At 42.6% G+C, this 27,572-nt stretch overlaps 1 protein-coding gene and 1 long non-coding RNA gene across 4 annotated transcripts in view; one reads left to right on the forward strand and one right to left on the reverse strand.

Moving 5' to 3' along the window:
• LOC309350495 overlaps positions 1-3,746 on the reverse strand; it is a 122,730-nt gene extending 118,984 nt beyond the window's left edge. The window contains exon 1 of the long non-coding RNA XR_014160436.1: positions 3,694-3,746. This is a non-coding gene — a long non-coding RNA (uncharacterized lncRNA). The remainder of the gene's footprint in view (positions 1-3,693) is intronic.
• Positions 1-27,572, forward strand: part of PTPRA (protein tyrosine phosphatase receptor type A) — a 138,167-nt gene that overhangs the window by 15,402 nt on the left and 95,193 nt on the right. The window lies entirely within an intron of this gene.

Consider the following 27,572-nt stretch of genomic DNA (forward strand, 5'->3'; position numbering starts at 1 on the left):
TTAACCATCTTCTTTATCCTGCTCAACCACCATTGCTATCCATATGAAATATAATGCATTAAACTGGAAGCCACAGATAAATTCTCAAGAGTCTCCCAGGAGGAACTTTTCAGAGGATTCAGCAATACATATCTATTCAGTATTTCAAAATGCCTTCATGTATGTGTTCATCTAGGTCAGAACAAAACCATGGAATTAATCACTCAGTGGCACAGATATGATAGCAGATCTGGTTTCCACCAAAGCCATGCAGATATACATCTATAATGTCTGGACACACTGTAGATTAGTTAGGTTTGATTATATTGGAGAATATACCTGGCAGTTGGCTGGAGGAGATTAACTCTTTACAGCTGCATGGATGGATTGTATATTGCTATATGTTTAATTTCCCAGAGCAGATTTTTCTCCAGGACCGAGGAGAGAAATTGATATGACATCTGTGACAAAACAAGCAGGATTTTTACTTGTGAGGATTTTGTCTGGATTTAATTTTATTGTGAGATTCTGCTAAGCTTTTTACAACCTTCCCCACTTTTCTCATATAAGTGCATGAGAACCAGGCTTTAATTTTCAAGAATAATTTAGTATTGCCTTGTTATACTAACTCCAACCCCCCCCCCCCCGCAAAAAAAGAAATACCCTTCAGTAGGCTTGAGGATCCTAAAACTTTAAAAGCAAGGAATTTGGGCTGTTTTGTTTCTGAAGCTTTAACAGAATCATCATTATATTTGAGTCTTATCTCCCCCAACATGTGGCAGCTTAAGACTTGATTCTCTTGGATGCAAGATACTCTGATTGTGTTGTCTTCATAATGTATGCCAATGGAATTTTTTTGGTAGGTTTTCTTTCCCACATTAAAAAAAAAAGGTATGGAGAAAATGGGTGCCTCAGATGATTGACTTGCATGATGATCACCCTACCCTTTAAATTAATTAAAAGTGTTAATTTATTGGACCAGATTTATTGGTGGCACTGACCTTCAAGTCATTCAGAGCATTTCATCAAGAAGAAAATGTCATGCCAGTTCAAAGGGCAAGTGCAATAGAATGGTCCCAGTAGTAATCCTCTGTCCTCCACACTTGTATTCTATACTGCTGAGATGATCACTTTTGTGACCTCATATTTCTGCCTAAACCACCGATGGGGAACCTATAGCCCTCTGGATGTTGTTGGATTCCATTCCTCATTAGCTCTGGCCAGCATGGCCAGGGGTTGGGAATGATGTGAGTTGTAATCTAACATCTGGAGTGGAGGGCCACATGTTCCTCATCTCTAAATCTTTGGAGTTGTGTTCCTTTTCAGAAAGCTAGCAAGGAAGGCTGTGTTGTGGAGCTTAACTAGGAAGATGAAAGGGCAAAACAAGCTTTTTAGGGAGAGTTAGGTTGTGGTTCTAAAAGTTTGTGTGCGGATGGGTGGTCCTGAAGTCTGGAAAGCAAGATTTCCTACCAGTGCTATTAGATAGAATCCTAGAGTTGAAAGGTACCACCAAAGGACATCCATTCCAACCCCCTGCAATGCAGGAATCTCAACTAAATAATACATGACAGATGGCCATCAAATTTCTGTGGGAGTCTGTTCTACTGCTGAACAGCTCTTATCACCAAAAAGTTATTCCTGATGAGTCGGAATCTGATATCTTGTAACTTGAAGTCATTGGTTCAGATCCTAGCATTCGGAGCAGGAGAAAACAAGCTGACTCCATCCTCCATGGGGCAGCCATTCAGATATTTGAAGATTACTCCATGATATAATAAAATAAGATAACGTTTACACGTGGATGTTCTTAAGCATTCTGTGTGAAGAACTGCAGGTATTTGAAGGTGTAGGTCTTTGAAGGTGCTCTATAAATGCTAAGTATTAAATACAGTAATAGGATTAGTTGGCCATATTTGGCTGTCAGATGACTGGCATCCTTGCCCTACCTGGCAGTGAGCTGGCTGGGTGCCTTTTTAATTGTAATATGCAAAAACTCAACAGTTGGTAGGAAAGTTGGTTTCTTCTGCTGTGGTGAACTTTCAAAGGAGCCATCTACCCAATCTGTGAGTTGTCCCTGCTAATTATTCATTTTGAAAATGAACCTCTCGAATGTGTGAGAGTCATTGTAGGTCTGACACTGCAAGGATTTACATGCTGCCTGTATTGGGTAATTATACAGCATCGGGAGCTTTCCTGTTTGAAACCCTCTATTTTCATTTCTTCCTCCTCCTGCCCCCAAACAATGAGAACAAACCAGATACACCCAAGCTTAACTTGAAAGTCAGAAATAACCCAATTCTTTTATTTAAAAAACCAAATTGTTTTTTGGGCTGTAGCAAACCAAAGGGAAGAACTTTACTGGTAGAAATTAGTGAGAGAGTGTAGAGCTCCTTGGGCAGAGGCCAGGTTCCCTTTCCTGGAATATATGGAGATTCTCAATATGGTTTACTCTAAACCATGAGGTGTCACGAGCCTTTTGGTATGGTTCTGATCTGTGTTGCATATGACTTGATCTCAAGGTAAAGAAGGGTTTTAAGGGATTATTGTTTGTTAAAGTATTTCTTAAGAATGTTTTCTCCTTTCTCATCTTTCTACCTGTTTGATAGTGTCATGACATGCTATACTAAGCCAAGCAATGGCTTACTGCAAATATGTGGGCTCTTGGAGGGGAGATGGCAGCAGTTTTGCTTCTGTGCTGTACTAAGCTTAAGTCATAGTTTGCGTAGCATGTTGTCCGAACTTGGGCTTGTGGTTTAGCTTTCTCCAGATTCTCCACAAGCTGTAACCAAGCAATAGTTAGATAGGCATGTGAACTAGGACATGACTGGTCTTTCTACAATTTTGGGTCTTGTGTTAGTATTTTAAGGCTCAACAGTCCTCATGATCTGTACAAGTTTCTATCACACAGTTAATATTCATGCTTTTCCTGAAGTCTATTTTGAAAGGAGAAGAGTGTTCTGTCTTGCTCCTGGCACATATTATTGTGTGCTAGTAATAGCCATGGTAGGGACGCGGGTGGCGCTGTGGGTTAAACCACAGAGCCTAGGACTTGCCTATCAGAAGGTCGGCGGTTCGAATCCCCGCAACGGGGTGAGCTCCCGTTGCTCGGTCCCAGCTCCTGCCAACCTAGCAGTTCGAAAGCACGTCAAAGTGCAAGTAGATAAATAGGAACCGCTCTGGCGGGAAGGTAAACGGCGTTTCCATGCGCTGCTCTGGTTTACCAGAAGTGGCTTAGTCATGCTGGCCACATGACCCGGAAGCTGTCTGTGGACAAACGCCGGCTCCCTCGGCCCATAGAGCAAGATGAGCGCCGCAACCCCAGAGTCGGTCACAACTGGACCTAATGGTCAGGGGTACCTTTACCTTTACCTTAATAACCATGGTGGTAAAAGTGTATGGCAGACCTGGGAATTGCATTACAAATTCCTTCTTTTTGCTCCATCTATCAGTGACATCCACTGCTTGTCAACATGACACTACACCAATGCCAATGCTGGCTATGGTTTTACTTTATACATTACATTGTTGAACTATGTAGTGTTGACAGTGCTCTTTGGAGCAAGCATAAGAATATATTATTAAAACAGTGCTCCTGAGGAAGACATTCTGCTGTAATGCACTGGGATCTGTGGTGTGAAGACAGGAACTAGGGTAGTTCTGTTTAATTAAAACTGTTTCTTGCAACTGTTGGAATACCTTTTAGTGGCAGAGGACCTTCTTGGTAGTGGCGCCCGCCCTGTGGAATGCCCTCCCATCAGATGTCAAGGAAATTAATAACTATCTGACTTTTAGAAGACATCTGAAGGCAGCCCTGTTTAGGCAAGTTTTTAATGCTTGATGCTTTATTATTATTATTATTATTATTATTACTATTACTATTACTATTACTATTACTATTACTATTACTATTATTATTAGTGATGCTGTCCTCTCTTTTGAGGACTAATGCTGGTCCTTTCTAAATGCAAAAATTCCTAGATATCCAGAGGAGGTACTTATTGACTTTTTTCAATTCCTGTTGATGATGATTACTGCTACCACTGCATTTATATCCCACCTTTCATCTAAGGAGCTCAAAGTGACATGCATGGTTCCTTCATTCCCAATTTTATCCTCAAAAAAGCTGTCTAAGATAGTTCACCCAGTGAGGTTGATGGCTGAGTGGGGATTTTAACCCTGGGGCAATATCCAAAGAAGTATTTCTGCTTGCACAAGGATTTCCACTTGCACAATTAAATTTTGCCTTTCTCTCTTCTCCATCCACCCTCCCAAAATATGTTCTGGAAGATTGGGGGAAACCCCAGAACAGATTTGGGAGGACATGCAGTGATAGGGAGAAGTTATTTTGCATTGCCCAAAGTCATTGCGCTAACAGAACTGTGTTGTCAGAGACTACTGTACAGGTTTCCCAGGTCCTAGTCTGACACTGTAACCACTATTCCACATTGCAGTGGGAAACACAACACTAAGCACTTCTAAAAGCTCAAATTCCATTTGGAAATTCGTATATTTCCTGAACAAGTATGCATATTTATCAGTATAGAAAGCAATTTGGTTTGCAGCTAAAGAGTGCCTTCATAAAACCTTGAAGCACAATCCAAAACCTTCAGCCAGGCTGCCCACATGCCTTTTAAATTTTTACTCGGAGATGAGGGACAGATTTTAGTTCGGCTCTCTGTACACAAGGAATGGTACTAAACAAGTCCACTCCCTTAAGGGCCAAATGAGACTGAATGGGGGAGAACTAGGATTAGGATTTCCTGTGGCTGCTAATTAGATCCTGAGAGTGACTCTGAGAGTGGCAGGCATGGTGCAGCCCTTGAAGGCTGTCTGGAAATTGCAACAGGCTCAATGTCTGTTGGAGCTGGCTGTTGCAAACTCTGACAACCAATACTTGGAGAACTTTGCATGCTGTTAGTTGACTTCCCCGCCCAATTCAAGGTGCTGGGTTTTGCCTTGTTGATTTGGGTATTGGGAGAGTCTCTCTTCTCTACATGAAGCTTAACTTCTTGTTAAGATCTGATTCAGAAGCCTTCACTGATCTGAGCTTCAGCAGATTGCTACTGAAGAAATGATCTCCTCTGTGGTGACATCCAGACTGTGGAACTCCTGCCTGAGTCATTTTCACTAAGCACCTGTCTTTAGGTGCCTGGTGAAGTTGTCCTATTCTCTTAAATATTTTAATGGCATTTAAATGCTTGCTATGATACTGTATTATTAGTGCATTTATTGTGCTAATTTACTGTGTTCTTGCTCTCTTTTTTTTTTTACATCCTGCCACCTTGCCCACTGAATAAAATGGCATGTATTTTATAGTAAACATGTGTCCTGGTAGGTAGGGAAGCAGGAAGGGGATTAGTTAACCCACACCTTTTGGTTGAAAGACCTGCTGGAGGTATATGCAAATAGACTGTACAGGAAAGGTAGTTCTTAGTTCCGCTTAGACACTTTCCAGTTAGCCCGGGCCTCTTTTTTAGAGGCAACAAACTTGATTTTGTGATAGGAGGATATCTATCCCGTTTTGGATTAAAAGAGTGAGCATGGCAGATACTGTGGTATTAATGGAAACAGAAGGTGCAGTGCTTTGAATCTCCAAGAGACATGCCCAGGTGTGGGTGTGTGATTGTGCATATATGTGGATTTCATACCTCCGTTTTATACTGGCTTGGTTTTCCTTTTAAAGTACTGGTGGTTACCAGAAAGTGCTATTGAATATGACCGATAATGAAGTGTATGGTTTCTGTATTTATGCTTTGCTTTTTTAAAATGTGAAAACCATCTTGCTGCTGCTTGAATTTAAAACTAAATATTCCCCACCCCCACCCTGGGATTCTTGCTGCTTGGCTCATATATTAAAGGAATTTGAGGCTCACTTATGCACTTGGCAAGTGTAACCTCTGCTGAAAAGGACCATGAGGTTGCTTATATTTGATTCAGAACTTCCTGGAATTTTTTTGTGGGCAGTGTTGCCGAAGTGGAAAAGTGAAAACCCGGTAGGACTGCATAACTTTTAGTTTTGACCAGCAGGCTGAACCTTCTGGGCTGTTACCACAACTCTCAAACAATGATATTGTGATAGATAGGTGACAACTTCCTAATGTATGTTTCTGCTTTGTAATATGGGTTCCTATGGTGTTAAAACTGGCATTTTACAAGGAATTAATGTGGCCTTTGCACTAGAATTGCTGCTGTTGCAGTAGATGTATTACAAACAACAGCTTAAAGAATGAGGAGAATTGTTTAATGCTTTAACAAACTTAATTAAATATAAAATAACTGTGGGAAGGTGCTGAAAAATGTTCTGTATGTGAATAGAAATATTTAGCTAGAAAAGCAAGAAGAAAGCTCTTCTTTCTCTCTTCCCTCCTCCTACACAATGGGCCTTATGCACAGAGCAACAATTTCCGGAGAAGTACCTGTGTACTGCAGTAGAAACAACGGAGTATTATGGCACCTTAATGGCATAAGCTTTTGTGGACTAGAGCCCACCTCATTTGATGAAGTGGGTTCTACTCCACAGAAGCTTATGCCATAGTATCTGCTAATCTCAAGATACTTGCAAGACTTTGTGTGTATGCATAGATATCAGGTAGCTTGTAGGCTCAATTCAAAGTGCTGGTTAAGCAGCTCATAACCCCAATACAGTGGTACAATACCTTGGGTTACATACGCTTCACGTTACAGACTCCGCTAACCCAGAAATATTACCTCAGGTTAAGAACTTTGCTTCAGGATGAGAACAGAAATCGTGCTACGGCAGCAGCGGGAGGCCCCATTAGCTAAAGTGGTGCTTCAGGTTAAGAACAGTTTCACGTTAAGAACGGACCTCCAGAACGAATTAAGTACTTAACCCGAGGTACCACTGTACTTCCAAGGACCACCACTTCCCACATGAACCGACCTGGACCCTGCATTCGCTTCTTGTGTGCCCCCTCTGAGGGAGGTGTGGAGGATGACAACCTGAGAACAGGCTTTCTCAGTGGTGGCTGTCTGCTAGTTTCATGCGCCCCTCCGCCAAGAGGCACACTTGGGGCCAAAACGATCAACCATCCACTTAAGAATCTTCTCGTAAGAAGGGGAGATTGGCAACTGGCTGGAAATTACTTAGATTTTCTGAATCCAGAGAGGGTTTTTTGGAGAGGTATTTTAACACTGCCACCTTTAAGCAGGCAGGGCCCACCACCTCTCACAAAGAGGCATTAATCACCTCCCTGGCCCAGCCAGCCACCCTCTCCCTGCAGGTGTATATTTTCAACACTCCAAGTACCCCTTACAGTTCTGATACACACAGCTGTCTGGGCCAGTGTGGTTTGTGTGGTCTTCACAGTTAGACTTTAACCATGATTGGGATGTCATGAAAATAGTTCCCTCTCTCTTGGACACTTCCCACAGTCACAGTTGCACCGCACAACACCCCAGCAGAGAGCATGTGGAGCTACCTTCTGGTTATCCTCTAAGTGCAAATGATATAGGAATGAAAAAAGCTGAAGCTGGTGTAGAACACAGTTCTGGAAATAGTCATATGGAATCAGTGATGGTGAAATATTCTATACTTTGCCTTGGCGGCTTGCTGCTTTAGAGCTGAAACTCATGTCAGCCTGAAGGAAGCAGTTGCTAGGGAATGTTTAAAGCTTTTTCAGCCATTCCCAGCCCTGTTAATGTTTATCTTGATATGGGCTTTTACCTCTCCTGTATTGATATCGGTGGAACCTGTGGATGTCCTATTGGCTATCTGGTAAAATAATTCCTATATACAAGTGTTTTCCCCATGAAGTTGGTTTTTTAGGTTCTTGGAGAGTATGCTCTCCCATTTTAAGTCATGTGTTGTGTTTTTGCTATGCTAACACAGTTCGCCTCACTATTTAAGCAATCCTTCAAACATTATTTGCCCTGCCCATGGGCGTATGGGACCCATGTCCCATTCTCTCTGAATTGTGGTTCACTCAGCTTGCCAGAACATATACTTCCCTTCTAAAAAGCAGTACAGAGGTGAATTCTGGAATATTCTCTCATGACATAACTGAATATGACATGGAGGGGAGAAATGTTCACCTGCTAAAGCATATTTTGGACATTGATTTTCTCTTGACCCCACAGGGGCTGTTTTTCTTGGTTATCTTCTGATTCAGAGGCCAGTGCGTATGGCTAGCATTCCACCAACACTGTACTACATTTGAGCTTATCTGCAGTACACCATTAAGAAGAGCTGGTTTCAGGAAGTCTTGGGGTTGCTGGAGCTTAGTCTCTAGACTACAATAAAGTTGTCTCTCGTTTTAAAAATATCTTCTCCTAAACCAAACATAATCTGTACTGGAAAACACTCTTGTCAGGTCAGGGTTCAGAAACTTAGAGTATAAATTGGCTAAGCAGGGTCCTACCCCTTTGATGGGTATTTGAGAGGGGAAGGCTGCAGTGTTTTAAAAAATTCTGAGGTGTGTGTTGCATCCTGTGTTCTGACAGATGAGAAAATTTTTTGAGTAACCAGGAAATTACTTCTTTCCAGCAGAGCTCTGTAGCTCTGCTCTGCAGTAGATTGTACAGTCTGTTCTCTGAGGGTTACCACATTTGACCGTTGTGGCCTTACTGTGGTTGTCGTTTGCCTTTTATTCTTTTATTGGATATGATGGCTTAGCATAGCCTCCTTCCCAAGGCCATGTTACGGAGCCTCGCCAAATTGAGGAATATCTGAATTCTTTCTCCCATTCACTCCTCACCTCCAAATAAGTAACAAGTGTTGGGGAAGTAGCTTTCTGGCCGAGACCCAGGAAGGCACCTGTCCAATATTGTTGTACTTCCATCACCCATCAACCCCAGCCAGCATGACCAGTGATCAGGAACAATGAGAATTGTTGTCTCATTGGGAGTCAACCAAGCTGGGTTAGAGACACAGTCTGACATATAAGGCAGCTTCCTAGGTTCCAAATGCACAACAAATTATTGTTGTTGTTGTTGTTGTTTACTCGTTTAGTCATGTCTGACTCTTTGTGACCCCATGGACCAGAGCACACCAGGCACTTCTGTCTTCCACTGCCTCCTGCAGTTTGGTCAAACTCATGCAGGTAGCTTCGAGAACACTATCCACTTATGACCAGCAGTCACTATTGAGAAAAAGAGGTCAGAGTAGGCCAATATATATGTGGACTGTCTCTGGATCAAGTAACTCTTCTTCTTTAAGTTCTCAGAGCTCTTAACCTGGCTCAAGGTTGTCATCTGAACTAGTCAAATGTTTAACTGAGAATCAATCACAGTTAGTCCATCATTTGAAAAATAAGACTTTAGAGCCGCCTTGCCCCCAAATGGCAACTAGACGTTCCATTTTGGCAACTGCAACCTTGGTTTAAGGAGCCATTTGGTGCCTAGCTTATATATCTTAGTCTCTTAACACTGCTTAAGAAGACAGAGTAAGAACAGGGCCATGTGATTGCACTGAAATTCTCCTGAGAAATTCTTTCTTCTTTCAAGACATGAAAACTACATTAACTATGTTTTCTAAGACCGAATAAAGCTTCCTTTATAGTTTGCCACAATGTTCATCATTTCCATTTTCAACTTTTATTCTTTTCCTTTTTTTTTTGCTAGGTGCCCAAAAAGGCATGCTAGGCTAAAAATAATCCATTCATTAATATTTTTAATGAGGCTTTGCATGTTTTTGAAGTGTCTAGGAAGTATAAAGTTGGAAAAGAAATAATTTCTGAGGTGTGTGAATTCTGAAATGTTATACAGTACTGAAATTTACTTTGGGGTGGGTGAGGAATATGCAACTCTGCCACTGACTTTAGGTTTGAACTTTCCTTTCCTGAGAGGAAACTGCTAACTCCATTCTAACCAATAGGACTTCTTAAGGATTAGAAAGCACCCTTTTCCAAATCTGGGGCAAGATGTGTCATCTGCAAGAACCCCACATTGTATTTACAATATTGAGGAGAGTTTTTAAGGGTTTTTCCACATGTCAAGACTTTATGGTATATTGAATATTGAGGACTGAGCCATTTTTTGTTTAAACTTTCCAGCCCTGTGTGAAAAACTAAATGTTCCCACCCTCACCCTTCCATTGATCTTATAATTCCAGGACTGAAAGTACAAGCTTATGGGGCTTATAACACTTGCCTCATAAAGTGGTCCCTGAATATTTTTGTCTGCCTCCTCTCAATGTGGTGGTGCCACTAGAATCCCTTATACCCATTACAGAACAACTTCAACTTTATCTGGGTTTCATATTAGTCTGGTGCATGTGCATTATGTATGGGAGAAGACAGACAGTGATTGAATATACCAATTTTCCAGTTCATTCCTTGTCTATAATGAGGAGAAGCCAGCATGCAGTTGGGAGAAAGTGAATGAGACTTGCCAGCCCTGTTCCTGTAGATGAACCAATATTGTTTGTTATTCCCCCTCTCCAGCAGAATTAATATGTTCCCATTGCAGCCAAGGGCCACAAGAGGCCTGCACGGAAATGAATGGATCCTGACACCTTGGGGCTCTAGCAAATACATTTGCCACATTGCTGCTGTAGAAGTGGCGGCCGCTGGAAGGACATATTCTTATTCCCTTGTAGGCAAATTCTTGAACCAAAAGGGACCTGGAGGGTTGACCCAAGAGCACACCTGCAATATAGCCTTTATGTCGGCTTATTTGGCCTGACATTCCTGAAAGTACTCTGGGGATCAGAGTTTTTGTAAGTGCTGAAGACTTTGGTTTCAGGACAGCTGTTTTCAGACCTCCTTGATTTGCGAATCTTGACAAATGAACATGTTCAAGTGTGCTGTGTAGGCAAAGCTGTATCTTCTTCTTCATCATCATTTATTTATAAAGCACCATCAATGTACATGGCTCTGTGCACAATTAAAATAGTAAATTCTACCCCAAAGGGTGTACAATCTAAAACCTGATAGGATTTTGGATTCCTTAGATTTGTTAGCCTTGAGAGCACAATTCAGAGTGTTGGTGCTGACCTTTAAAGCTCTAAACGGCCTCGGCCCAGTATACCTGAAGGAGTCTCTCCATCCCCATCGCTCAGCCTGGACACGGGGGCCTTCTGGTGGTTCCCTCACTGACAGATGCGAAGTTACAGGGAACCAGGCAGAGGGTCTTCTTGGTAGTGGCACCCTCCCTGTGGAATATTCTCCAGTCAGATGACAAGCAACTATCTGACTTTTAGAAGACATCTGGAGGCAGCCCTGTGCAGGGAAGTTTTTAATGTTTGAAGTTTTGCTGTGCTTTTAATATTTTGTGGGGAGCTGCCCAGAGTGGCTGGAGCAACTCCGTCGGATGGGTGGCATAATAATAATAATAATAATAATAATAATAATAATAATAATAATAAAAATAAAAAACTTCATTGGATTTCACTAGTACCTGCTGTCACCTGAACTTTGCCACTGATGATGATGATGATCTTTTTCCATTCTTCCTGTGCTCAGAGACATACTTGGAAGGAGAGGACATGTTTGGTGAAAGGGCAATTGCCCTCTGTTCGGCTGTGACTTGCACATAGCTCATCAGGCTGGAGAGGCTTTCTTGGAAAGAGTTGCTTGCATTCATGGGCAGAAGCTTAGCTGAAGCCAAAGCAGATGGGGAACTGGGGGCGGAAAGCAAACTGGCTTATGTTCCATTTGTGCTTCACTGACTAGACATGCTATCAAAAGTCAACAAGTTCTTTCCTTCCTCTTTTCAGATCAATTCTTCCATGTCTCTGCTCATGATAATTCTCTAGAGATGGTAGTTGAGTTTTCTTGTGGCGAGTACGGTACTATCTGAGGCTTACTGCTGTTTTGCAAGCTTGTTACCCATCTTTGAAGAGGGAATGCTTAGTTGATTTAAAATTTTTGCACAAATTGGCCACCCATCCCCATATGTTGTCTGGGCAGCTTAACGAAAATACAATACAATATTATGATACAATGCAATAATAATGTAATGAGCTTGGTTTTGCAGCACACAGTTTTCAAAGAACATTTAGAATTTCTAAAATGTGTCTTAAAATAAAACATTTGTAAGAAGGATTGAGACTTTGAACGCTGGAAAAACGCTGAGACATGGAAAAGAACTGAGAGCCAGTATTTTGGCATAGCTCAGTTAGATTCAGCAGAGTCTCACCAAGCCTCTCATTCCTGGATTCCAAGGGTCTATACAGTTTCACATATCCATAACAAGCCATGGTATAGCCATACTGCAAATGTTCAATGCAGCAGTGATTGAAAAATGGCATAATGTGGAGCAGGGAGCTTTTCAGGTTAGCTGGAATGTAATTACCCCAGTTGGGATGTAGCCAAGATACCAGTTCACAAATGGCATGCAGAACTTTGGCTGGGTGTGACCATTTCTTCTTCCTTCCGCTTTTCCTAAAGGCCTGAGTGAAAAGGCAGCTCTGACTACTTCTGTGCTTATAAAGCACCCCCATTCTGTTCCTTTTCTTCAAAGTGCATCTCTTTCTCTCTTACATGGCGTATCCTCCTGTGTGTGCATGGTGCTGGCCATTTCAATGGGATGCTAGTGCTTACATTAATTGGACCCCTTGGTGTGCCCAGCGCTTCCTGCTGCTTATTAGTCAGCTTCCTCTTCCTAGAACTGCGAGGGCCTTGGGGCTCAGGAATAAATACATTTCTCACTCAAAGAGGCTTCATGAGCTGGTTGCTTATTCTGAAGCCCTGGGGATTGACACGAGAGCAGACGGGCTGCCTGTTGTGCTACTGATGATCACTTTGATACTAAACGAGTCTCTTAGGGAGCAGGAAACCTGTACAGCATATTTGGTATTTTGCTTCATATTTATGTGTCTACTCTACGACATTAAAGGAATTTGGTGGTGGCAGCAATCTGATTTTTTTGCGCTTAAGAAACAACAACCCCAAATGTGTCCGCTAGAATAAATGATACATGTTTGGAAATGGTTTTCGTGGCTACTATTTCACCCATGAGGTTGGATACTTTGTCTGGGCTTTTGCTGTATTGAAAGGATTGCTAGCTATAAAACATGGTGGAGGGCAGTAATATGGTTGTAGGTGCAATGAGGAAGACAAAAGAGCGATGGGAAATGCCAGAGACATTTACTGAATCTGGCCGCTAGATGCCCAGACTCTGTGCATGTGCCCCCTGCTGCATTTCCAAAGTGGCATAGTAAATTTGTGTTTTAATCCATAGAATAGTCTGTAGGGTTCAGTTGGGGACTGAGAGAATGGCACTTGTCTCATATGGGGGGGGGGGTGTCTACGGTTGCCTTACCTCTGACCAGGATTTTGTCTTCCGCACATAAATAAGCACTGGGTACAGAATTCAGTACCCGGAGAATCCTATTTTATTTTGTAAACAGTATATATGAAGGTATATGGACACTGCTTAGTGAAAGCACAGAAGTAGAATTTGGAGGTTGTGTGCAGTAGGTCTAAAGTAGGATTTCTGATCGCTGCGGATGGGACTTTGGCATCCTGCATGGTTCCTTTGCCTAGCTAGACTAAACGATGCCACACAGATATTTGCAGGTGCAGAACTGGGTTGCTTTGGGCAGCCTATACTGGACATAGAACTGTGCTGCACACTCAAGCCATGACATTTCCCCTGTAGGTTGCTAGTAATTCATGGTCTGTGTTAATTTGCTCAATAACGCTATGCACTGTGGCAGCAGAGTGGGATAAGGTCCAGAATGTATGCTAATCCTATGACAAATGTGCTGCATGTCACATTCAGATTTAGGGGGTGTACCTGAGGGCTCACTCACACTTCTGCTTGCCCCGTGATTTCTAGGCATGGTTCCAAGAGGTTTATCTTTTGCCCACGGCTTTCCCCAGGAAAACCCACTGTCCACCGCTGAATTGGAGCAAATGTCAATTGGGCTTTCTGTGGATTGATGTTTGTTCCAGTTCAGCGGTAGGCAGTGAGTTTTCCCGGAGCAAGCGGCTGGGCAAACAGAAGTGTGGATGAGCCCTGAGTCATTTGTGTGAATGTAACTGATTCAGATTACACATGTGGTGCTTGAGTTTACCCAGTGCAGAATTAGGATTTTTGCTGTTTTGGCATAGTGCATGAACTGGCCCAGTTATCTGGCTCCAGATGCAGCATTGCATAGTGACACAAGTCAGCTCTATGTAGCTGCATTTATCTTTGCTGCTGCTTGCCTTATTAATTAGGTGTGGCACTTGGCGATCATCCTGCTAGGGTGCTGTTAACTCTTTCCTGATTTCCTTCTGCTCATAGAGTTTCCCCAGAGAGTTCTGGCTTGTGCCTTTCAGTCTGAAAGTAGCTTGCTTGGTAATTAGGGTTGCCGTGTGTCCTCTTTTTCCAGGACACGTCCTCTTTTTCAGGGGTAAAATTTGAGACAAATTGCATTTATTTGCTTTGAATGGCTGTCACAGTGTCCTCTTTTTTTGCTCTTCAGAATACGGCAAGCCTACTCTGTATTATTAAACAATTTAGGAATATTTTTGACAGGAAGTCTTTCCTCTGGTAGGACAGATCAGTAGATAACACCTTTTTTTAAAAAAAAGATTAAACTCTGTTAAAAGCATAATGCCTCAGAGCAAAACGGATGCTGAATTCCTAGTGATTAAATATTTAAAGTGCAAACGACATGAGCTCGGCTTTTCCAAGGAATTGGAGAATAATTTCACTTGTGCCTGGCACCTAAGGTAATTGGAGCTAGGGCAAAAGTTTCATGACCGGGAAGGAATGTGCAGGTGGCTTTTTAGGCTGACTTTAAAAATGTGTAGCAACTTATTTAGTAAAAATAATGGCCATTTGCCTGCTTATTTATCCATGTCAAAAATAAATTTATTTGTGCAGAATAAATCCAGAAAAAATACAATTACTAGATAATGCTTCTGAAACTGGTTTCCATTCCACTACCAAGCAAGGTATTAATTTATGTTCAACAGTTTTAAGTATGCCAGGGAAATCTGTGTGTGCTGTAATGCCTGCTTGAGGCTTGTGAGCTGCTTCTACTTCTTCACAGTCAGAATGGCATACAAGAGATAGCCTTGGCTGATGCATTTCCTTTCTCATAAAATGAGTTGCAAAGTCCAGGGACTCCTTGATCTGTAAGGTTTTTGTCCTCAAATGACTTTTTAATTTGATGGTGGCATGACACTCACTCATGTTCTGGTGGTCTGACCTTACGGATAAAACAGGTTAGAATCAAAACTTAAAACAGTGAGTTCTGTTTGGAACGTTACTTTTTAAAATATTTTTCTTCTCTTGCTGCTCATATCTTTAAACTCAGACAATGCAAAGATGAATGCACAAGCAGGAAGTGTTATTGGGTGTGATCGTTAGAGGTTTGCATTTTATTTCAGCTTCAACCACAACAGTAGCTGAACAACTCTCTGGTTTGATTCGCTGTATGTATTATGAAGAACTTTGTGCTAATTTAATGTTTTTGGCAGCTCTTGTACTTCCAAACATCCTCTGAAATTTTCCTTTAGCTATGTAAAGTTCAACCTCCTAAGATGGCAACAGAAGTGACTTGCGTATGGTTCTTAGCCAGGAATACCAAGCGTAGAACATGTCCATTTTTCTTTGCAGCTGAACTTTCATTCACTGACTAATTTAGCTATAAACTGGAGTTTTTCATTTTATTATTTGGAAAGCAACCTGGGCTCCTTTTTTTAAAGCAGCTTTTGAGAACCATGGGGAATTGCTCATTAGAAACTGATAACTACTTCTGTGTTTTGAGATCTGCTGGGGTATTCGAGGTCAGTTTTGTTAGATAACATTGGAAAGATCTACGTCTCACTAGAAAAGCATTTTCCAAAAATGAAAGAAAACAGAGTGAAACTTTGCTTCATCATTATTCTAAGTGAGAAGAATTTGGCAAAAGCACAGATTTTTAAAGTGACGTGCTACGTGGATTTAGGGACAGGGAATGTTTAGGAGAAAATAGTCATTTTCTAAGTGTGAGTAAAATAGTAGGCTAATGGAGTAACTTCCCCCTTGTTTGAAAATTTATCTGCAGCTGTGTGGCTTTATCTTGAGAACACCCTGAACATGCTAGATTTCTTAGAAGGTTCCTATCAGGGACAGGAAGGGGACAGTGAAGGCCCAAGGCCTTAATTTAACACATATGCCCAAGTTTGCTGACAAGCATTAAGTTTAGCGGGCCCAATCCTGTGGAATTCCCTCCTGCTGAACTTCAGGCACTCAGGAAAGACTTTTCTATTTCAACAGACATGTTAATGTAGCTATCTGTGTCTATCATTAATTTTAATTGTTCTTTGTATGTGTTTTTTTTTTAATTTAAATTGATGCACTCTGCTTAAAAGCTCTGAATATTAAGCAATTTATAAATACTTGAAATTAATAAAATGTGTTGCTCCGGATAGCCCTTTCACAGCATATACTAGAAATTGGGATTTCAATTCTACAGCTCCAGCAATCTGGAGCTGATTACAGACAAGTGCCTGAGTGGTAATGTTTAAACATTAGGAAGGCTTTCACTGAGGTGCAACCCAGTCATTTATGGAAGATCAATTTTATATCTGGTGGAATTGTTTCTTTTTTTTTTTAAGAGTTTGCGCTGATGGTTTTAGAGTTTTTTACAGTTTGTTGAATTGATCCCATCGCTTTTAGAGCTGAATCTGCTTTTTAACATGTACACCGCTCTGATGGTTTTATGCTGTGAAGTGTTCTAAGTGTATAATAGTAAATAATAATTAAAAAGTGTTAAGTCTTTAAGTAGCTACAGGAGATTAGCATGGCCCACCCCTCTGGAAGCTCCCACCATATGCCTTTTGCACCTTTGTTGGCAGCTGACAGTAGGGATGGGATATTTTTGGGACTTATTCAGATTCACAGCCATGTAGCATTTTTCATGCTAGGGCGAGCTGTGCTTGTCTTGAGTTAAGAGTTAAAAACCATCACTGCCCTTAAAAGTCTGTGATCCGTTGGGTGGTAATGATCTTGATAAAGAAACTCCATTGTTTTTACTGATAAGAGTTTTTACATTGTTTACCTTATTCTAATAAGATTTTTGTAAAAACAAATATCTGTGCTCTCCACCACTGTTGAGCGTTGGACCTTTTTGTCTAGCTTCTGGTGCAGATTGTAGGAAGGGACAATCCCATAGTTCTTGCATACATATGCTATCCTCCCACAGAGGTTGGTTTGGGTCCTGGTTTGAAATTGGCAGCAGACACAGACAGTGTTTACCGGACCACTAAAACAGTTTTATCCTCTCTTCCAGCACATTTCAAGTTCCGTAAATAACAGCTGGGATTGCAGCAGGAAATGGCTTCCCTCTGGTTGCCTTTTATATAGATATTTATAAGGCAAGAAATGGGTTGTTGCCATTCTGTTTGGAAGCCTGGTTTGTTTTGCAATTCCTTTCCCCTTAATTGCACAATGAGCTAGCAGATTTTCTGAAGGAAAAGGGGGATTTTTGAGCCAGAGTGAAAATGAGTACACCTTGACTTGTGGCTGTGGGCATCCTCTGCCTCCTTAGCTCTTAGCTGACTGCAGTTGGAACCACAATCCCGGGTTAATGATTTTTTTATAGTGCCATTGGTGTGTGTTGTCGTTGTGTAAAGGTAAAGGTAAAGGTACCCCTGCCCATACGGGCCAGTCTTGACAGACTCTGGGGTTGGTGCGCGCATCTCACTCAAGAGGCCGGGGGCCAGCGCTGTCCGGAGACACTTCCGGGTCACGTGGCCAGCGTGACAAAGCTGCATCTGGCGAGCCAGCGCAGCACACGGAAACGCCGTTTACCTTCCCGCAAGTAAGCGGTCCCTATTTATCTACTTGCACCCGGGGGTGCTTTCGAACTGCTAGGTTGGCAGGCGCTGGGACCGAGCAGCGGGAGCGCACCCCGCCGCGGGGATTCGAACCGCCGACCTTTCGATCGGCAAGCCCTAGGCGCTGAGGCTTTTACCCACAGCGCCACCCGCGTCCCCCGTTGTCGTTGTGTAAAAGTGCAAAAATGCAAAAGAGGTTTTTGCCCTGACGAGTTAGCAGTTTCCATACTTCAAGATTGGGGAAAATGACTAAATGATATGAGGAAAAGGAGAGAAGAGGAATGGATTTATGTGTGGAAATATATGTGTGTACAGTGGTACCTCAGTTTACATACACTTCAGGTTACATACGCTTCAGGTTACAGACTCCGCTAACCCAGAAATAGTACCTTGGGTTAAGAACTTTGCTTCAGGATGAGAACAGAAATCGTGCTCCGGCAGCGTGGTGGCAGCAGGAGGCCCCATTAGCTAAAGTGGTGCTTCAGGTTAAGAACAGTTTCAGGTTAAGAACGGACCTCCGGAACGAATTAAGTATGTACCCAGAGGTGCCACTGTATGTACATTATGTATGTAAATGTAACACATAATAACAACAACGAGTGTCTAATGGTAAAAGGAACATCTTTCAGCATTTTTTATGTGTAATATGGCTTCTAATTTGTGTTGGGGATTTGTGGGGCAGAGAGACACTGACTATCTGAGGTTGATTATAATTTGGCATTATTAATAATTTATATAAGGCCATCAGTGTGCATAAAGATGTGATCCAACATTTTAACCCTCAGGATCCATTTCTCATGAAAGTGCAGCCCTGCGAACTATGTACTACATTTTGGGTGTCCCCTTAGAACATTTGAGATTGACTCCATGTCTTCCCTTCTCTTTAACCTATTTAACTTTTGAATGCTTTAAACTGCCACTTGGGATCTGTAAGTTTAATTAATTGGCCTTGTTTTCATTTCCTTCTTGTACTTTTGTTCAGGGTTCGGCATTTTGGGAAGCAAAAGAGACTTACTTTCTTAAAGTTAGATGGTTTTTTTTTCTTTCTGTCCATTGATTTTACTGGGACTTGGATGGCTTCCATGGATTCTTTCAGCAACAATGTGAGGGAAGTGGCTTCATTTTTCTCCTCCCAAGCATGACTTGCCTAGTCTGCCCAAAAGATCTTTGGAAGAATGCTGGGTAGAGTCTTTGAAAAGAGAGGGGTTTCCCCCTAGCAGTACAAAACTGTAAAATGCATATTAAGTGGCTAAAGAGTATTACAGTAAAGGGAAAACTTTCTCTGATGTGAAAAGTCTGTTTAAACAGTTCTAGGAAATTCTGCTCTGCTCCTAATAGCTGTGACTTTATACAGAACACCTCTGTGTAAAACATTTTTCCACGCTGACTCAGAAAGGTTGTGCTGGTGTGTGTGTGTGAGAGAGAGAGAGAGAGAGAGAGAGAGAGAGAGAGAAAATGAGAATGGGGGGCACAGACCTGCTGCGGTACCAGCCCTTGAAGTGAAAAGAGATCTCTGCTTACTGCAGCATAGAATCCTATCTTCAACTAGGAGTGATTCCGCCCTTTTCTTCCCTCTCCAAAGTTCATTTAATGGCCAGGGCTCTGTGTTCTATGATGTCACTGTACAAATGTGTCACACAATCTAGCACTGTAAGTTCGCTTTTTTTTAAAAAAAAAAGGAAAAGTGGACATAAGAGCCCTGATGGATCAGGCTATAGGTGCACCAGTTGCAGGAGGATTGGAACCATAGAATTGTAGAGCTGGAAGGGGTCCCAAGGGTCATCTAGTCCAACCCCCTGCAATGCAGGAATCTCCGCTAAAGCATCCATGACAGATGGCCATCCAACCTCTTCTTAAAAACCTCCAAGGAATGGGAGTCCACAACCTCCTGAGGAAGACTCTGCCATTGTCAAACAGCTCTTACTGTCAGAAAGTTTTTCCTGATGTTTAGTTGGAATCTCCTTTTTTTGTAACTTGTAGCCACTGGTTCAAGTCCTACCCTCCAGAGGAGAAGAAAACAAGCTTGCTCCGTCTCCCATATGACAACCCTTGAGATATTTGAAAATGGCTATCATATCTCCTCTCAGTCTCTTCTTTTCAAGGCTAAACATACCCAGCTCTTTCAGCTGCACACAGTATTCCAGATGTGGTCTGACCAAGGCAGAATAGAATGGTACTATTACTTCCCCGGAAATCAGGCTCTTCGTCCACGTTTTGAGGAGCTGACCTTGAGTCAACCAGTCGGAACCCAAACCTCAAAGGGAAGGACATGCATATTTGGGGACAATTTCTACAACTCCAGTACAACCTTCTACCCAAAGGACAGAATGATACGTACACTCAGGAGCCTGATTTTGGGGAAGAGGGTGACTTATCTGGGAAGGCTTCCTCTTCTTCGCTGCCCCAACTTTCCTCTCCAAAGCATCTTTCCCCCTCAGACCTATCCAGTGCTTCTTAGTAAGGCTATCACAACTCTAAAATTATATCCTCCTAAGGTGGGGCTGGGGGTTAAACAACAGAGCCTAGGGCTTGCCGATCAGAAGGTCGGCGGTTCGAATCCCCGCGACGGGGTGAACTCCTGTTGCTCAGTCCCTGTTCCTGCCAACCTAGCAGTTCAAAAGCACGCCAGTGCAAATAGGTACCGCTCCGGCGAGAAGGTCAACGGCGTTTCCGTGTGCTGCTCTGGTTCGCCAGAAGCGGCTTAGTCATGCTGGCCACATGACCCGGAAGCTGTACACCGGCTCCCTTGGCCTATAGAGCGAGATGAGCGCCACAACCCCAGAGTCGGTCTTGACTGGACCTAATGGTCAGGGGTCCCTTTACCTTAAGGCCCCTACCAGCACACAGTAGGGTGAGGCTGACGAAGCACATAGCTCGTCTGACATTTTCTCCAAAATGAGTGCTACTGACCCGGTAATTCCTTTCCCTAATTCTCTCCCCCTCCCCATATTCCATTGGAGGACTAGAGAAAACCAGTTAAACTTAGCTGGTCCCCTACACTTATCTAAGAGGTGGTATGTCTTACCTCAGGCAGTGATGGACATACAATAGGTGCCTATAGCAGCAGTTCATGTGGCTGCTTGATTTCTAAATTGGTGGTTCTCCTCAGTAGAAGGGTGTATCTCTGGGCAACCAGGGGGACTGAATATCTTTCACTTTCTAAATGTGTGAGTGGTATTTAAGCAGTCAGCATGATGAGGTTTTACTGTGAATCCTGTTGACAGCATCTCCTGCATGAGACTGGGAGCTGCTCAAGGGCAAGCAAGGATCATGCCCAAGGCCAATTATTTTCTCTGGCTGCTGATACTGAGTTGGTGTTGCCATGTTTGCATCCTACAAGGTGGCTGGTGCACTCTAGATATGATGGAGTACAACTCATATCAGCTCCAGCCAGCAGTTGTCGTCCAATTTAGAGGACACCAGACTGAGGAAAGCTACTCTAAATGGTCAAAATTGGCTTCCAGCAATTACGGAATAACGAAATTCAATAGACTTTGGAATAGTTTTGGTTTTCAGAATTGTTTGACCCAATTGTTTGATCACTTTCTTCGCTTTGTGACCCCAGTAGTCAGAACTGGAGAGGGACAGAAAAGTAGATGGCAAATATGCTAATCTAAGATGCTTCTTGAATGTTTTGGAAGTAATGAGGCTTGGTAATCATCTCTCCTAGGCTTCCAGGACCTGCGTCCTCAATCAGTTGCCTTTTGGCCCTGGCTTTTCCTGAGGTGTTGGGTGATGAGAGACGACATGGCTATTGTGTGAACTGAAACAGCCTTTGTATAGAGAGTAGCACTCTTAATGAATGCATAAGAATGCGTCTTTTCCTTGGCAGGAAAATGGTTCGACTTGGAAGTCTTTGCTCCTGCCTTCAATTAGCTGGAGAGTCCAGCTGCAACAGGTTTAATTGGCAAAAAGAGAGTCTTGTTCTTTTACATAAGCCGGATATGAGGAGGGAAAGGGTATGGCCAGTTAACTCAGCATTAGGAACAGGCAAAAACATTCATGTTATTGTGATGAGAAACCTGTGATATCATTGCTATCCATAATAAATGGTTTGCTTTTCAGCATTCTTTTTGAGGAAAGTAATAATACACCTGTACCTGTCTGTGAATCCACTATCATCACATTGGACAATCCAGTGTATACCAGTGCTTGCTTGGGGTCTTTTTTAAAAATTGAAAGCAAGCTTTATTATTGCAGATCAAATTCTGCACAAGGTATAAGTAAAAAAGGAGCCCCCAAGCTGCAATCCAGTCCTCAGTGCTTGGGGTGGATACTTGTTGATGGGGTTTTCTGTTATGAAATTTGGAGAGGATGACTGTTTCATAACTTTGAAGATACTAAATGTTTGATGAAAGAAGATGCTTTCTTTTGGGTATCAAGGCCACCTCCCTTACGCCAGGGAATGCCCCCTTCTAGCAGTTTAATAATACTTCTGTTTAATAGAAGAAATACCCAAAATATACTGTGTGCAAGAACTCCTAGCAGGAAGCTAGGTGTGTGTGTATATTGGTGGAAAACAGTATGTGATGAGAACATGTAAAATCAACCCTGTATATGGCACCTAAAATAATTTGATAATCACTTGTACGGAAAGAACCTGCAGTCAGTGAAACAAATACAGAGGTACCTTCGTTTGCAACCGCTTTGGATTACAACCATGTCAAACCCGGAAGTGTGTGTCCCCTTTTTTGGATTACAACCCATTTTTGGGGGGAGGGAGGCCCCATTGGCGAAAGCGCACCTTGGGTTACAACCTGTTTTGGTTTACAACCAGACCTCCAGAACGGATTATGGTTGTAAACCAAGGTACCACTGTAACTTGGATACTACCAGTAGCACCTTAAAGACCAACTAAGTTAGTTCTAGGTATGAGCTTTCGTGTGCATGCACACTTCTTCAGATAAGGTATCTGAACGAAAGCTCATACCTAGAACTAACTTAGTTGGTCTTTAAGGTGCTACTGGAAGGAATTTTTTGACTATGGCAGACCAACCCGGCTACCTGTCTGTAATTGGATACTACCGTATCTTTTCATGTATAAGACGAGGGTTTTTTTATTAATCAAAAAAGAATGTTAAAAATTGGAGGTCGTCTTATACACAGGTAGTGCAGAGGGTGGATGGGCGATTGTTGGTAGCCATGAGTAGGAGATATACAGCGGCGATTGGGTGGGTGATTGGTGTATGCAACAAAGTCTGCTTGGGTTTGGTGCCTTCTGTGAGGCGTGTGATTGTTGGCAAACCTCCCCCCCCCCCGAAAAGCTCAACAGCTCTGGGCATCCTCCCCCCCCCCATTTTCTTAATTGGAGTCCCCAAAAATAGGGGTCATGTTGTACACGGAAAAATACGGTAATTACTACAGTGGTACCTCTGGATACACACACCTCCAGTTGCGTATCCTTTAGTATGCGAACACTGCAACCCAGAAATATTTTCCCGGGTTTTTGCCGCATGCGCAAAAGTGGTCCACCACCACGAGTGCATGCGCAGATGCAGTCCCTCTGGTTGTGGAAACCTCGGGATCTGACCGGAGCTCTGGAACGGATCCCATCCACAACCGGAGGTATCATTGTATTTGCTATATGTAAGTCTCAAAGCACATTGAAGAATAAACATACAATACAGAATGTAAAAACCAATAAAAAACACCGAGACACTAAAGCAATAAAAACCATTCCATTATCACCAGCCCAACCACTTCATAATAACCCCCCATCCCCAAAACCACCAACTGCAAGAAGATTAACACTTCAGTGCTGGAACTGGGGGGGGGGGGTTGTCAAGCAGTGAAAATATTTATGTGTGAGGTGAGGCTCCCTTGAGAGTATCCCATAAGTGGGGCTGCGTGCGGGATGTACTAGCATGCCATACCCTCCAACATTTCTCCGATGAAAGTAGGGATGTCCCATTCCATAACGAACATTTTACTATTTCATAGAATCATAGAATCATAGAATCATAGACTTGGAAGAGACCACAAGGGCCATCGAGTCCAACCCCTGCCAAGCAGGAAACACCATCAGCTATTTATACTATTTATACTATTTATACTATTTATACTCCGCACATCTTACTAGGTTTCCCCAGCCACTCTGTGCGGCTTCCAACATATATAAAAACATAATAAAACATTAAATATTTAAAAACTTCCCTATATAGCTTTGCCTTTAGACAGCTCAGGGGTCGGATAACTCCATGCCCTCCAATGCATACGTGAGTGCCGAAACCCAGAAGTAACCTGTTCTTGTACTTCTGGGTTCGGCGTGGTCGACAACCCGAAAACGCACAACCTGCAGCGTTCGTAACCCGAGGTATGACTGTAGGGACGTCCTAAGGAAAGTGGGACATTCTGGGATCAAATCAGAAAATTGGAACGACTTCTCTAAATCAGGGGCATCCCTTGAAAATAGGAACACTTGGGGGGTCTGGAATGCATTAGTACTGAAAGTGAATAAACAATGTGAAAAAGTGTATGCACTAGCAATCTTGCGTCCTTGTTCGTGCACAGGCTGTGCTTACATGGAGCTTTGATGGCTTCAAAAATGGCTTTTAATGTTTTGCATTTAAGGCGAGAAATCCTCTTTTTTGAGCTTTTGGGATAGTGTTGCATGAAGAATGCACCCTGCCTGTTTCCCAGCTGGAATGCCCCCTAGAACAGATTGTTTTGGCTAATGTGTTTAGTGTGTCTCTTTTACTTCTTCACTTAATGGGAACATGAGTTGCTAGAATGATACCTCTGCTGAACTCCAACCTTAGCTGAATGTAAGGGTATTTTGCAGTAGCCCTGTAAATGGAAAATGAGCAGAGCCAATGAATATTGGCCCGCTACTCTCCCCTTTTCCCTTTCCCTTTCCCTCCCCCTTCTTGGTTTGTTGTGTGTGGTGTCAATATCTGAACAAACCCCAATTCAGTAAAATACGCATTTTTAAAAAACCTGGGAGGATATATGCATCTCTGCACTCTTTTTTATTTTCTTTGTAATACAAATCAGAATGTATTTCTCATGAGAGGAACATGTTCCCCAAGTGTGTTAATTTGCTTTGATACTACTTGGCTGTAGGCTTCAAATTAAAGAAGCAGTGGGAAGCTGTGGGAGAAGAATAGTCTGTAAGTAGTTAAAACTGATGAAAATTAATTGACTAATTGAGGATTCTGGCACTACTGCAATTTGTGGCAATGTCAGATTGTAGCCCAACTGCACATTTAAACATATGGAAAAGGAAGTTGGGGTTTTGAAATCCTACTTAAAGTGGTCATAATTCTTTAGGAAGTAAAAATCTCTTGGCAGTGCTAAAGACACGGTGGTTCAGAAACAGATCACATTGGATGTTATTCTGGCCTTGGGCTGTAGGACATGAAATGTTTTAGGCAGTTGAGACAGAAGTCCATAACGTCTAGCAAAGCTGGACAGAAAAATGAAGTATTGTTTTCACATATCTAGTTGAATTGTTAACCCGTCTGGCCTTTGAGCAGGTAACAAATAATGTGGTGTGTGTGTGTGTGTGTGTGTGTGTGTGTTTTAAATAGAAAAAAACCCATGCATAGAATTGTTCTGTAAAAATGCTTAACTCAGACTGCATTGTATTGATAATTTTTTACATTTTGCCTTGATTTTGGGTAAGATTACATTCTTGACATTGGGATTCTGGTAACTGCAATTTCTCCTTGGTGATATCTCTGGGGAAATGGCAGACTAAAAACAAATGCTTGATCTGGCATATGCTAACTGGAATGTTTCTAAATGTAAATGGAGAGTCTAGGGCACGGGTGTCAAACACAAGGCCCACGGGCCGAATCCGGCCCGCCAGACCTCGTCATGAGGCCCGTGTAGCCGCCACCGGCCACCAGCCTTCACCTTTTATTCTCGCTTTTTTTTTTTTACACAAGAAAGCCGCCTCTTCAGCACATGCTCGGCAGCCTACAAGCCAGAGAACATCTTCCCTCTAGCGGCGCCGGCCGTTCTACACAGGAAACCTCCACTTTACATGCATTCAGGAAACCTCCACTTGTTTTTATATTGAGCGCATGCCATCCTGTGATGTGACAGATCCAACGGCTGCCTGAACCCTTCTCTCCTGTACTGTAAGTCCTACAGATACAACCGGCCCTTTGAGGGTGACCAAACTGCTGATGCGGCCCCCGATGAATTTGAGTTTGACACCCCTGGTCTAGGGCCATCTCTCTTGTGTGTGACTATTTGCTTATTGGTTACTGTTAATCTGCCTTCATCCTTCAAAAACATTTAGAAGAGAAATGTATTCTGTAATATTCTTAACATTTGATATAATCAGGTGTTTGCAAGTAAGTGGCGATCTTGTAGATGCATCCTCTCTCTTTTTTGGAGAGGGACTGGTTGGGGCTACTATAGAGAATAAATTACATTGGTGAATGAATTAATCCTTTTAATGCTGTAGAGAAAATATTTTGTGGCCCCAGGCACTAGATACAGCATGCGTGGAAGAAGGAGGTAGCAACCCTGAAGATAATTTGAATCCATATTTTCCTTTTTTGGGGGGGCGGGGGGAGCTGAAGGCCAGATTGTATCCATCTGCTTGAATAAGGTACTTAACAGTTGGTGTTTTTCAACTGTTAAGTACCTTTTTTTAGGGAAAGGATTTTGAAGAGTTCAGGCCTTGGTAAATAAATAAAGAGAACATTAATATATTTTGTTCTTCTGGTCAGATGGCTGCAGCATCACCAAGCTTTTGTTTCCGAAGACTTTTCTTACTACTTGTCCTTACTACTATTAGCTTTTTCCCCTACTGTACCATTGCGAGGACTCATTGTGAGGACTCAGTGCCCTAATCTCCCCCATCCTATATATGCTGAAACCATTGTTCTATAATTAACTGCTTCCTGCTTGGGTTTTGCTGTGCTTTGTCAGATGAGGACCACATAGGCTTCTTGACACTTACCAGTGACATTTGCCTGTTCTGTTTTGCATTCCTAAGAAACAATGTATGATGGCTAGGCTTTGCTCTAATGAGGTCTTTCTGTCTTGATTTTCCAAACTTTCTGATGACGCAAGTAACTTAGGTCTCAGTTTAATAGGTTAAAATGGAGGCAATTGTGAGTTGAACTGATGAGTGATACTCCTTGCTTTTCCAATACTATATTGAGAGTCAGTGTGGTGTGGTGGTTAAGAGCGGTGGATTCGTAATCTGGTGAACTAGATTCGCTTCCCCGCTCTTCCACATGCAGCTGCTGGGTGACCTTGGGCCAGTCACACTTCTCTGAAGTCTCTCAGCCCCACTCACCTCACAGAGTGTTTGTTGTGGGGGAGGAAGGGAAAGGAGAATGTTAGCCGCTTTGAGACTCCTTAGGCTACTGATAAAGCAGGATATCAAATCCAAACTCCTCCTCCTCCTCCTCCTCCTCCTCCTCTTCTTCTTCTACTACTACAACTATCAGAGTTCCTCTGGTCTTCTACAGAGTGGTACGCATGCATGGAAAACTGGTTCGTATCACCCAGATCATTCAGCACCAAAGATATTTCATACCACTTGCTATCAGGACACACACACACACACACACACACACACACACTCTTTAAAAAATGCTTTTCCTTATTCTGTATGTACTTTTCCCAATTACCAGTACTTGAGATACAGGCAAATGGGACCTGTTGTGAAATGTAGTCCTATGTCTGGGTTTCACCTGGCAGCTGCTGGGGGTCCTCCTCCTTACTTATGAAATGGAGAAGTGGGGGGCAGGAAGTTCCTTCCCTTCATTGCATGTTCTGGTCAAGCAACTCATATCCAGCCACCCTTCCTGGATACCTGCACTCTTTTATTTTGGCTTTCTCTCAGCAGATGTGTTGTAGTACTGAATAGTTGTGGGCTTGAGAGTGTGCATGAGTGACCCATGATGTGCT

The sequence above is a fragment of the Podarcis erhardii genome, assembly GCF_964252035.2.
Source record: "Podarcis erhardii genome assembly, chromosome: 9".
Lineage (NCBI taxonomy): Eukaryota > Metazoa > Chordata > Lepidosauria > Squamata > Lacertidae > Podarcis > Podarcis erhardii.